Source organism: Schistocerca piceifrons, chromosome 4 (assembly GCF_021461385.2).
Source record: "Schistocerca piceifrons isolate TAMUIC-IGC-003096 chromosome 4, iqSchPice1.1, whole genome shotgun sequence".
NCBI classification, from domain to species: Eukaryota; Metazoa; Arthropoda; class Insecta; order Orthoptera; family Acrididae; genus Schistocerca; species Schistocerca piceifrons.
In genome coordinates this window covers 628605192-628619419 of record NC_060141.1, presented here as the reverse complement: position 1 = coordinate 628619419, position 14228 = coordinate 628605192, and positions in this window count along the sequence as shown.

The following is a 14228-nucleotide window of genomic DNA, read 5'->3' as shown; positions in this document are numbered from 1 at the left end:
GAGAGATCTGGAAGAGGAAGACTGATCGTGAAAGCTGGAGAATGGGATTACAGGGCAACTACTGAGGAGTGTAAAAGCCCTTAAAACTAAAAGTAAGTAGAATCAATGAAAGAAAAAATAAAGTACGCGTTACAATAAGTGTAGAAAACAGTGTATTCTCTTCGCCGCCGATTTGAGACCTTTGTCACTGTTAGTGGCAGTATTGCCCGGTATTAGTGTGTGTATCTAACTTGTTGCCCGGTGTGTTAATGAGCTACAAAGGCTATTGGACTGCAGCCTTTAAGCATTTGTCGGGTAAGTCGCATTTCTCCTTAATAACAATACCATCAGGCCGTACGTCCAGAAAACCCACGTTACTGTCGTCACAACGGTAGTTAAGCCCCAAAGCGGAGAGCAGCCATTTGCTTTCGGCGTGCTGGTCTCGTAGCGGCGGCCATGAACGCGAGATGGGCCCCCTTGCAGCCGGCGGCCGGACGCACGCTGCAGTTGATCCCGCGTTTTAGAGGTCCCAGAGAGCCGCCGGCCCCGAACCTCTGAAGGGGGGCGAGGCGGAGGGGCCTGTCTGCCCCGGACTGAAGAGCGTCGTAAAAACTAACATAAAACTCTAGTGATAAGGGCTCTCTCAAGTTATCCCCCCAATTCCGCGCTTTCTTTCCCTGAGGAGGCCGCCTTATTTAACGGACCTCGCTTCCAAACGTTGGCTGCCGTAAGGCGCTGCATTTGTGTGGCTACCACTGCACTACTATTCTCAGCTGTGTACAGACTCCCCATAATCTGCAGTTGAAACCTTGTTCAAATGGAGCTGATGGTCTCTTTTGTTTAAAACGACGCAAGGTGCAGCACAAATGGCTGTGGGCTTGAAGGCTAGCTCAGGATACATGCAAGCGCATGTATTCATAGGTAAAACGGGTTACAATTAACAAACAAGTTGTCCAGTCGATTAGGAAGCAGCTTTAAACAGTAAAAGACATTTTATGGGCTATCAGGTTTTTAATAGAAATACTAATCCTAGAACAATAATGAGGATAGAGTTGCAATTAACCAGCGGGGCTTAAATAATTAATAATTTTTTGCTACATAATAATAATGGTTCAAATGGCTCTGAGCACTATGGGACTTAACATCTGAGTTCATTAGTCCCCTAGAACTTAGAACTACTTAAACCTAACTAACCTAACGACATCACACACACCCATGCCCAAGGCAGGATTCGAGCCTGCGACCGTAGCTGTCGCGCGGTTCCAGACTGAAGCGCCTAGAACCGCTCGGCCACTCCGGCCGGCCATAATAATAATGACAAAAGCTTATGCAAATAAGTTTTTCTAAATAGTTAAAAAGTTGAAACAGTAAACCACCTGAAAATGGTATGTTACAATAGGAAATAAGAACACCGTGAATTCATTGTCCCAGGAAGGGGAAACTTTATTGACACATTCCTGGGGTCAGATACCTCACATGATCACACTGACAGAACCACAGGCACATAGACACAGGCAACAGAGCATGCACAATGTCGGCACTAGTACAGTGTAATCCACCTTTGGCAGCAATGCAGGCTGCTATTCTCCCATGGAGACGATCGTAGAGATGCTGGATGTAGTCCTGTGGAACGGCTTGCCATGCCATTTCCACCTGGCGCCTCAGTTGGACCAGCGTTCGTGCTGGACGTGCAGACCGCGTGAGACGACGCTTCATCCAGTCCCAAACATGCTCAATGGGGGACAGATCCGGAGATCTTGCTGGCCAGGGTAGTTGACTTACACCTTCTAGAGCACGTTGGGTGGCACGGGATACATGCGGACGTGCATTGTCCTGTTGGAACAGCAAGTTCCCTTGCCGGTCTAGGAATGGTAGAACGATGGGTTCGATGACGGTTTGGATGTACCGTGCACTATTCAGTGTCCCCTCGACGATCACCAGTGGTGTACGGCCAGTGTAGGAGATCGCTCCCCACACCATGATGCCGGGTGTTGGCCCCGTGTGCCTCGGTCGTATGCAGTCCTGATTGTGGCGCTCACCTGCACGGCGCCAAACACGCATACGACCATCATTGGCACCAAGGCAGAAGCGACTCTCATCGCTGAAGACGACACGTCTCCATTCGTCCCTCCATTCACGCCTGTCGCGACACCACTGGAGGCGGGCTGCACGATGTTGGGGCGTGAGCGGAAGACGGCCTAACGGTGTGCGGGACCGTAGCCCAGCTTCATGGAGACGGTTGCGAATGGTCCTCGCCGACACCCCAGGAGCAACAGTGTCCCTAATTTGCTGGGAAGTGGCGGTGCGGTCCCCTACGGCACTGCGTAGGATCCCACGGTCTTGGCGTGCATCCGTGCGTCGCTGCGGTCCGGTCCCAGGTCGACGGGCACGTGCACCTTCCGCCGACCACTGGCGACAACATCGATGTACTGTGGAGACCTCACGCCCCACGTGTTGAGCAATTCGGCGGTACGTCCACCCGGCCTCCCGCATGCCCACTATACGCCCTCGCTCAAAGTCCGTCAACTGCACATACGGTTCACGTCCACGCTGTCGCGGTATGCTACCAGTGTTAAAGACTGCGGTCGAGCTCCGTATGCCACGGCAAACTGGCTGACACTGACGGCGGTGGTGCACAAATGCTGCGCAACTAGCGCCATTCGACGGCCAACACCGCGGTTCCTGGTGTGTCCGCTGTGCCGTGCGTGTGTTCATTGCTTCTACAGCCCTCTCGCAGTGTCCGGAGCAAGTATGGTGGGTCTGACACACCGGTGCCAATGTGTTCTTTTTTCCATTTCCAAGAGTGTAAATACAACCCGCGGCCCCGCCATAAGGCACACCTAGACCCTCTTCTCCAGACCACATACACTTCACAGCCCCGCTAAGCAGGCTATGGGCCGGAAATCCCACATGGAACCATACCTATGACACTCCAGACTGACCGTGAGTGACCAATAATGGAACAGATATAATTCAAACAGCATCAACTACTTCTCCTTTCCTTTCTTTCCCTTATCTTCTTTAGGCCGTGGATGGAAGCAAGGAAGGTTCAGAGCGGTCCGGGCAAAGCCTCAGCGAGCGTAGCCACACCGCAAAGAGACATACGAACCACTGGGGCGGTGTTAATAACAGTAGTGCTCTCAGCACGGCACAAGGGCCTCACTCTCCACACAGACCTATTCATGGGAGCCGGTACTCGCCTCCAAAAGAAACAAAATACGTATGAAGCCAGCAGCAAGCTAATGCAGTTGTCTAGCCTAGCCCAGGCAAAATTCGTAACTTCTACCACACACTATGCCAAATTTAGACTTCAAGACGACACTATAAAACATATTAATAGGCATTAACCAGATTAAATTTAATCTTGCAAGTCAGATTCCTAAACCACCAATCAGAAATAACTGCTCTTACATCTACACTAGACGATCTAAATCAACATATATACTCCGCTAGCCACCAAGCGGTGTGTGGCGGAGGGCACAATTCGCACCTTAGTCATTCCCCCTCCCCCCCCCCCCTTTTCCACTCGCGGATCGCGCCAGGGAAAAACGACTGTCTGAACGCCTCAGTACGAGTTCTCATTTCCCTTATCTTTGAATGATGATCATTACGCGATATGAAAATTGTTGGTGATAATATGTGCTCTACATCCTCGGTGAAGATACAATTTCGGAATTTAGTGAGCAGCCCCTTCTCTTCAGCGCGACGTCTATCTCCAAGTGCGTCCTACTTCAAACTTTCAATGAGATTTGGAACGCTCTCGCGATGGCTAAATGTACCAGTCACGAATCTTGCCGCTCTTCTTTGTACCTTCTCAATCTCTTGAATCAGACACAACTGGTAAGGGTCTCAAACAGACGAACAATAAGACGGGACGAACTAACGTATTGTAAGCTATTTCCTTTGTTGAAGGACTGCATGGCTTCAGGATTCTACCAATAAACCGCAATCTAGAGTTCGCCTTACCCGTTACTTGTGTAATCTGATCATTCCGTTTGAGATCATTTCGAATAGTCACACCCAGATACTTGACTGTTGTTACCGCTTCCAAAGACTTATCATTTATTTTGTACTCATACATTAAAGAGGATTTTCGCCTTGTTGTACGCAGTAGGTTACACTTACTAATATTGAGAGATAACTGCCAATCATTACACCACGCATTTATTTTGTGCAAATCCTCATTGATTTGTTCACAACTTTCGTATGATACTACTTTCCTACAGACTACAGCATCATCGGCAAACAGTCTAAGGCCGCTGTCAATACCATCAACCAGATCGTTTATGTACATTGTAAAAAGCAGAGGACCTATTACGCTGCCCTGGGGCACACCTGAAGTTACTCTTATTTCTGCTGATGTTACGCCATTCAGGACGACATACTGCTCCCTGTCTGTTAGAAAAGTTTCTGTCTAACCGCATATGTCATTGGATAGACCGTAAGCGAGCACTTTTTGTAGCAAGCGACAGTGCGGAACTAAGTCGAACGCCTTTCGAAAGTCGAGAAATATGGTATCAACCTAGGAGCCGGTATCTAGAGCCTGTTGTATATCATGCACAAAGAGGGCAAGCTGTATCTCGCATGACCGCTGTTTCCTAAAACAACGCTGGTTTCTGCAGCTAAGCTTCTCAGAGTCTAGAAAGGTCATTATGTCTGAACACAAAATATGTTCCATGATTCTACAACAAATCGATGTCAGTGAAATTGGCAGGTAATTACGTGCATTCGATTTTCTACCCTTTCTATAGATTGCTATGACCTGGGCCTTCTTCCAGTCCCATGTAACTACCCGCCGTTCCAATGATCTCTGATAGATTACGGATAAGAATGGAGCTATATTTGTAGCATAGTCGACATAAAATCTGACTGGGATACCGTCTGGGCCAGATGCCTTTCTGGCGTCTAAGGATCCTAGCTGTTTTACAATCACAGTTAACCAAACACTATGTCAGCCATCCTTTCGTTTGTTCGATAATTGAAAAGGGAACGATCATGTCTCCAACATTAAAAATGACTAAAATCAACTTATTTAAAGACATTAACCAAATTTTAGAGCCTCACTCGTGTTGCCTACTGTAATCATAAAATACACTTCCTCGTAAGTCCAGCCCTGTACGGTGGAACATACAACCAACAACCAACCAAGAGTGGCCGGGGAAACAACAAGGGCAGCTAGCCTACCACCAGGCATAGCACAATGGGTTCACTGTACATAGGGAATGCAGCCAGCAAAGGCCCCCCCCCCCCCCCCTGCCAATGTTCGAGATAAATATCACACTGGAAATATACTTACAAGGTGAGACAGTACATCAGATGGGTATCGCACAATCAACGGTCTCACCCACTCTCACTTGAATGCACCAGCCACCAGAAAACCCAGGGGTAAGAAATTACCAGACCTGCAGAGCACACTAGCTACTCCATAGACAGGCCACCGAAGCGAGTCTGCCAAGCAAGAGCCCCACTCCGGCTCCAGCTGTCGAGTTTGTGACACTTGCTCGGAGAGACACTTGTACGGAGACAGAAAGTGTTGACATTTGCACGAAACCCAGGACACTGTAGATAGTGGACAGGGTGTTCCAAAAGTACGAGACAGCGACCTGTCAGCCGCTACCTTCGACGTATTCTGGGGGAGGCCTAAGCCCATTCCCCGTACGAAGTTCCCTGTTCCCGCACCAGTTTGTAGAGTGTGTAGCTTTCTCCAGGAGTTCAGTACTGCAGTCGACCTCTGACTGGTAAGTATTGTTCCGTGTTTTAGTGATGAGATAATAGAATTCAAAGAGGCTGCCAAAGGCAAGCATGTACTGGTTTACAGCAGGCACAATTATATAGTGGACTACACAAACAAACAAGAAGATGCTTGATGGCGATGTGTGAACTTTTAAAACAATAAATGCCAGGGAAGACTACCCACAGAAAATAACACAGTTTTAGTGGAAGGTAGACATGTTTGTACTCCAGATGAAGAAGCAAATGAAGTGCGAACACGTTTTTCGGTGCAAAGAAGTGGACAAAAGAAACAGACGGTTTACGTTGAAGAGGTAGGACGGCTCTTCAATTAAGGCTACAACTTAGTATCTTTAACATCACACAGAAGTGGGAAGCAATCGTTACCTCGCGCTAGGCGAAAATATGTTGGAACTGTACAATATCACACCGATTCTGGAGAAATATTCTTCCTTGAAAAATCACTGGTGTCCAAAATTAAAGCAAAAGACTGCTGTTTCCCCTTCCTACGTCTAATTTACGACATAATCATACAAACTGTCGACAGACGTCCGTACGATCGTGTTCTGCACGGAAGATGGCATTCCTGTCAACAGAAAACCACGCAAACGATTATCTCACGGCACCTATCAAATGGAGTAGTGTTTCTCGGGTAGTTCCACATCCAGAAGCAAAGGGCCCCTTGCAATCTTCGAGTTAACTATCACACTGAAAATTTACTTACAAGGTGAGATAGTACATCAGATGGGCATCGCACAATATGTGTATATGGAAAAATAACACTAGTACATCTTTAAGTATTGGGCCTTTAAAGTGTTGCAAATTGCAACGAATACATCCACAATAACTTTTGAAATGGTGGGCTGTATTATTCTGTGACTAAAAGCCAGACTCTTAAAAGATTCCCCAGTCGCCAAGATATGTAATGTTACAACCAGCCTGTAACGTAACAGGGCATTTACCGGTATTTTATTCTGTGATCTAGGCTGGTATGTTCACAAAACGTATCAATGTATGATTTCGTATGATTTAATTCTTACTTTCGAGAATGTGAGACAGCCTCCCTCATGACTATGTCACACTTGCTGATTCTATCTTCTATCATAGACAGCAGCTTCTCAAAACAGACCATGTCCATCCTGACAAAGCTCCGAAATTCATGAGGATCTTCGAGCTTCAGTTCTTTCATAAGCAGTGAAAATAATCCCCCTGCTTTGTCCCTTATTTCCAGCCAGGATCGAACTCAACAACGTCTGGTTTTATGTTTTCGTCAGCGTTCTGCCCCTATCCGAAGATTTACTGCCACCGCCAGGGCAATAGCTCCAAAAACAAGTGGGACCTCCATGAGCAAAATGCTGCATGACTTACATGTATCTGTGTAACCAAGTGTCGTAATATAAAACTAACAGTTGAGTCTGTAATTCAGAACAGTAGTAATCTACATAAGAGAGTAACAATTACTTGATAAATAATGATAAAAACAATTTCTTATGAAACAGGAATCTTGAGTCACATAAATAATTTGAAGTGACGTTCCCATAAGTCACACGGTTGCCCTTGTCTTTCGCGCGGTACAACGAACGACTTTAGAAACGATCAGACAGTTCTGTTTGCGTTTCGCTCGTGATCACTGTCTACTGCGTATGTGCGCCAGGTGTATCCCGCGTGAATGATGTAGTTGGACTACGTGAACCAGCCTGTAGATGGTCACACTTGGGGCGCTGGTGCATAGGTCTACGTAGAGAGCCTATAAGAGGGAGAGAGTGGACAATGGTGATAGCGTAGCTGATTGGCTGAGAGTCGAGGACGCCATGTTTTTAGCAAACTAACGCTAACTTTGTGGTATCGATAGCTACGATGTCACGGCGTAGGTGCGCTCTGCTAGGTTGGCACTACGACAGACACTGACGACAGCACCCTCTAGCAGGAGCGGGAGAGCTCTATGAGCTCCGCTTCAGATTCTCCCATTTCATGAAGAGCAGACGGCCTGGAAACATCGCTTCAACCTCAGCTTGCTATTGAGACTATGTACTACTTACGACGGGTCTAGGGATTCCCACCTCAGTGCAAAGTTACGTATTCAGTTAATACCGTGATATAATAAAACCATTTCTAAGAGCACTACCGAGAGGTTTTCACCTTTTCCTGCTCCTACTCGCTTCCGATATTCGTCCTACTCTTCAGTTTACAGGAGCAGACCCACGCGCCCCCTTCCAAGCGGGATACAAAAGACTTGGTACGATTATAAATACGTACTGTGTGTATTCTGTATCATTGGTTCTCTTCAACGCTTCGGACGCCAATTCCATTGTACAATTTTGTACAGGTGTAATACGGTAAGTATTGAACGACTTTTGCATGTTCTCTGTCGGTTCTATTTACGTAAATTACCTTACAGTCACTCTGTTGGTAGCATCTATGACGATACTTTTAGAACTTCACAGCAATTTTAGAGGCAAAAATTTTATTTAAAGTTATTTACTGAGGGTCACTAGTAATATGAATTACAAAATCATCAAGGTCAGTCACGAGGAGTGCCTGGTTACTCTCCTGTTGGGTGCAAAAACCGAAGTGAAGATGGATATATGATGCTCGTTTTCCCAAGAAATGAAGAAACACGTAAACAGTGGGCAGTGAAAGTAAACCGAGAACGCGGGAATCGTAAACGCAACTTATGGAAACCAAGAAATTATTCCTGCCTGTGTGAAGTAAGTAATTTTCTCCTGTGATATGCCGTTAGTACGGCCCAAGCAATAACATTTTGTTTTACTTGGCAGGTTCACAGGCTGTTTACTTAAACGGTGCCTTTCCATAAGAACAATAAAATGCACTGACCTGTAAATAGTTCAGTATCTTTTTAATTGTAATAATAATTACAAGCATTTTGAAATGCAACATTATACAGTAAAATACACGCAAATATCCATAGTTGTGCATAGTGATATTTCCTCATTAGAATCGTGAAGTTGCATAATTAGCCATATTGTTGTCCTCTTATTTTTTAGTTCTGCTTGCTTTTCTTATTACTTTATGTGCTACATATTAGCCACCGGTTTTTTTCTTATCTAGTTGAGCTCGATTTTTATTGACTCTTGTATTTCGATTTTCATTTTAGTGCTCTAAAAGATATTAAGATTCGTAGTATACTTGTGACCATATTTTACAAGTGTGTCTCATTTTCCTTTAGCAAACTGCACAAAATATTTTTTAATGATTGTAAACGGATAACATAAACCCACTACATTTATCCTGGAAATGACACAGAAAGAGGTTGATGTTTAGACATTTTTTCTTAAAAAAAGCTGAAAGTGTTAGTTTCTCGTAACTGAAGGCAGTAATTCAGGAGAAAGTGAAGGTTAACATGTATTGGGTTGTAATAGCAGTTAAGTCCTTAGATTGCGTCCATTAGCAGAGTAAAAACATTTTATGGTATCATAACAATTTCAGTACAAGCAATTTAATCAATGTGTGGGTTTAGCTTGTAATACTACTTGATATTTCTGTTTTACATTACTGCTTTCAAACTTTTCATACAGGTCACAGTTTTTTTGTCTCCTAACAGGAACATTTTTCTGATGATTAGTGGGAGAAAGTCAGAGTTTATGGAAAGAAGAAACTAATGTGTAACGTTGTACCCACAACTTCCTCCCACTATGTGCCAAAGACACCAATAGAGAAACCCAAGAAGTACCACCTGCCATGTCCTCCTGTGCATGCCAAAGAGGTTAACATCTCTACTATTGAGGCGGAGAATGCACCTCAATCATCAACTTCAGCAGATGTTGAAAGTCTAAGAAACAGTGACAGTGAATATAAATTGCAGATAAGTAGTTTAGAAGATGTCATTAAGAAACAGCTGTCGAAATTCGGCAGACGTACACTCTGCTTCATGATACTTCCATTTTCTCACAAATTTATTCGGCCTACATAAACATAGACGAATGGCATTTGTTTTAGTCATGTACGGGGTATTAAGCTAACAGATTTGCTTTGGTATCGTGCGTCAAACACATGCCTTATTTTGTTCGTGGAGTGACTAGCTTTCTGCTTACGTCGCTACCTAATTGCAAGTCCCGCGTGAAATCTGGTAAAAACATGGCGGCCACTGGCTGATTGGCCACTCTCTCCCTATATAGGCTCTCTAGGTCTACGGTTTAGGCGTATCGTGTAATACCGGCTACAGAGTAGCGTACATAGAGGAAATGGATTGGGTCGGTGGATAGTTGGCGCTCGGTGGGAGTGTGGATCGGCCTTGAGGCGTGCAGAGATAGTCCGCGCAATTTTGATAACAGTGTCCCGGATGGCGCAATGGTTCACGCACCTGCCTAGTAAGCAGGAGATCACGGGTTCGAATCCAGATCTAGCACTAATTTTCACTCACCGCTGTTGATTCCGCGTAATATCCCATTGCATCTGGCATCAGTAATCCCTTCCCTCCCATTTACCCCCCCCCCTCCCAACCCCTTCCTTTCCATCTCCAGTTTATATATAATGTATCACTGCTGAGGATTTCCGACAGTACAGAAATCATGCATTCTTATAATTTCGGAAAGGAATCGTCACTGGTGAAGAGCCGTGGGCGTACCGCTACATGCCCGAAACCAAGCCTGTCTGTATGGAATGGTTCCCCTGTACAAAAAAAATTCAGAATGACTCAGTCTGCTAGGAAAGTGCTTGTAATAGTGTTCTGGGATATGCATGGCGTGTTACAGGTGGACTTTAATGAACAGGGGACCACTGTGAATGCCGCATCCTACATTAAAATTTTGGCTAAGTTGTGTCGTGACCGTCTTGACAAACGCCACTACTGCTCCTGTTCTTGAGGAAATCGCCAAATTTGGGTTGGAGGTATTCCAGGATCCACAATACAGCCAGGACCTTCCACCGTTCTAATTCATCTGTATGTTCCCTTAAAGAAATTCCTGGCCGGCCAACGCTTTTCGACACATGCGGACATGTAATCTGCAGTCCGGAGATGGCTATACACCAAGTAAACGGACTACTACGAACACGGCGTATTCAAACTGATATCATAATAGGAGAAATGCGTTGAGAACGTTGGTGACTATATAGAAAATTAGATAAAAGACGTAAGTCAGTTTGGGCGGTTTTTTATAATTGTGAATGACTTTCCGATCTTCCCTCGTGACAGAGTACCCGATTTTATCCGCTAGATGCGGGTATCTTCTGGCCACGCACTACTTTCATAATGAAACTTTTACTCTGCACTTGTTGGATTAAAGCTGTATGCTAGATGGGAACTCGAAGCCGTAACCAACTGTGGCGACTTCTTTAGAGTTTAGAAGATAGGAGAGAGATACTGCTGGGTTCGTGTCTTGATCCCACTCAATTCATCTGCCAGGAGACTATAGAACAGCACCTTCTCTGCCGCAGAGTGGGACATCCATTCTGAGAACTTCGCCTACACTAAGGCTGAACCATTTCTTCTCGCGGTTAGACGCGCCATGTCACTCATTGCGTGGCCCCTCCCGCCGGAGGTTGGAGTCCTCCCTCGAGCATGGGTCTGTGTGTTGTTCTTAGCATAGGTTAGATTAAGTTAGCTGAAGTAATGTGTAAGTCTAGGGACTGATGACCTCAGCAGTTTGGTCCTTTACGAATTCACACATTTGAACATTTTTGAAGCATTTCTACGCAATATCCTTTCTTTCAGGAGGGCTTTTCCAGTAAGGCAACCAGGGGAACTTCTGTGAAGTCTGCAAGGTCAGAGAGAGGTGCTGGTGAAAGTAAAGTTGTAAAGCCTAGTTATGAATAGTACCTGGATAGCTCAGTAGATAGAAAATGCTCGCGAAAGCCAAAGGTTCCGTGTTCGATGCCCTGTCCGATAAACTTGTAATCTGCCAGGATGTTTCAGCAATTTGTCACAGTTGTCAGTCGCAAGTTTCCGTAGTGCGGAGGTCCAATTGCAGCTCCCTCTATACTGATGTAGGTTTTCCTTTATTTCTCTAAATAGGTTCCGAGAAATTTCAGAGCGGTTCCCTCAGGCCATAATCATTTCACCAATTTCCGAGCTTTCGAATCTGCCCTTAATGATTTTGATGTCTACTGCCGTTACAGTCAAAAACATTTTGCCCTTCTTTCCTTTTTTCACAATTTAAACTCTCACACACAGGCCTTCAAATACTTATTGCCTTCCTCTCCTTTCTGAGATTTACACCGTCGCACACTTGTCTTCAAATATAACGTTATTATGTGAAACGCCACCACGCACACTTGATTTTTGCATTTCGAATTACTTCGTTCTTAAATACTTCATTGATGTGGCCGTATTGTTCATAGTTGCTTTATTGTTATTGGAGGTGTTTTAAATCCTCCTTTGCAACCACAAAGAAACTGTATTTTGTCACAAAACTCAGTGCGTTCCATTGAAGTAAAACATCATCAGTGGTGGTGCATAATGTCCGACTAACAGTGAGGCTACGAGGGCGTGCTGAAAATTAATGCCTCCGAGTTTTTTTAGTTCTCAATATCGGTTGAGGTATTAAATGTCATGCGTATTACTCGGTCGACTTTACCGTTTCGCTGACGCCAGCACCAACCAACAGCCGTTAGAGGGCCCCGGATTGTAGCGTGTAACACTTCGTTGAGTGAAGTAAGTTGGTGGATAGAGACAATGCGCTGAAATCGAATCTTTAACCACGGAAAACCTTCTTCCAATTGAAATCCATACAGTAATGGAAGCTGTGTACGGCGATGTTTGGATCGACATCAGTAAAGTGCGACATTGGGTTGTTCGTCCTCTTAATGAATTAAAGGGTGATGCCAATCTCAACATGTGCGACGACCGCATACGGAAACGTACAGGAGTTGATGAATTGATCAGAGACGGACACGGTGATGCGGCATGTGGAAGAATCCGACGCCTTGGGTTCACTGTCATCGATCATCCTCCGTGCAGTCCCAACTTGACCCCATCCGACATTGTGCAAGCAGAGGTGACGCTGTGGCACCGGCAACAAAATCAAACTTTCTACAGTGACGGTATCGAAAAACCTGACTCTTGTTTGATGAAATGTCTTCATCGCCAAGGCGACTATGTTAAGAAATGAATTGTAGATGTGAAGAACAAAGATGCAGAATGTTAATAAAATTTGCTTTATGAGTTTCACATAAAAAATTCGGAATCACGACCTCGAACATTGTGTATCGTTTCACATCAAGAAATGCGTGACACTTCTAAAGAATAGGGGTTATGCGGAAAACAACATTGCCAAACGAAGGATTCCTCAAAAACGTTCAGTATGACGGCGAGTGAAAATCGAGCGTAAAATACCACCACTGGTGACGTCATATTTCAACAAAACGAAACGTGTTTCGTTACAAAGCTAACTACAATAAATATCTTCAATATTCCGTCTTTTACTATCAGTAAACTGCTTACTCCAAGTCGATGTGGCAAGCACCCCGCTATTACATAAGCTGACTAATAACACTGGACAACTCTTTTGCACGCTCTCAACAAGAAACTAGTAGGCAATCTTGGGAAACACCGGCAACTTAGCTTCTATTCACGTGCCCTGGTACCTCCTCAACTGAAATGAATTACATGTCAAGGAAGTTCATACACAGGTTTTGAGCCCTGCTAGCCTTCTAAGTCTCCTTATTCGCCTATTTTTTTGTCCTATCTTCGTTGTGGGTTTTGTTTATGAAGCACAGTTATTGTAATGTGAATCAATACTCTATTCTTGAGTAAGCCAATTTTATAATTTGTGTATGTAATATGCTTTATCCAATAAAACAGGCATTTAAAGACCTGGTACTGCAAGGTAAATGAATTAAAAAAGGCAAAACGCGTAAAATCAACAATGATTAATTTCTTTGTTTGGCTGTTATATAAATGTGAACGGTGCACCACGTACAAGTTTTATATTTCGTGAGCATGGAACACACCACATCATTCCTTCCATTTTTGTTATAAGAAGTCTAGACGATGAATGTCTCACTCTGCACCGAATCGCATTGCTGTGAAACTTCATGGCACATTAAAACTGTTTGCTGCACAGTGCTCATCCTGTTAACGGTTCTATTCACTGCCGGCTTTCGTAGTTTTAATTTTCCCAATATTTGGGTCCTTTACCTAATTCCAGAGGAGCTCTCCTGTGTACGTCGGTGGGCTGGCACTCCTAGCAGGAAGTATAGCGCGGAGATAGCCCTTGGTCTCAGCGTACGGCCGGTTTACAGAATGTACGAGTATACTACTAGCTTCCATGTGGCAGGCAACGAGTCACTTGTCTTCAGAAAATAGCGCTCTGTACGTTGGACACGGATCGTTGCCAGAAGAGACAACGTAAGGATTAAAATCCTACTGCCTACGTAAGGAAGATTACATTTTCCTTAAATGATATTTTTAAAAGAGAAAAAACATGAGCAATTAGAGATGTATAATTTCAGAAAATCGTTTCTCTCTGGTGTGAGAACAAAAATACTAACGTGATCCCCCTAGAATAATCTTAATGCTGTGAAGCGGGAGGGAAATAGGAAATGGCGGGTGGGATGTTCCA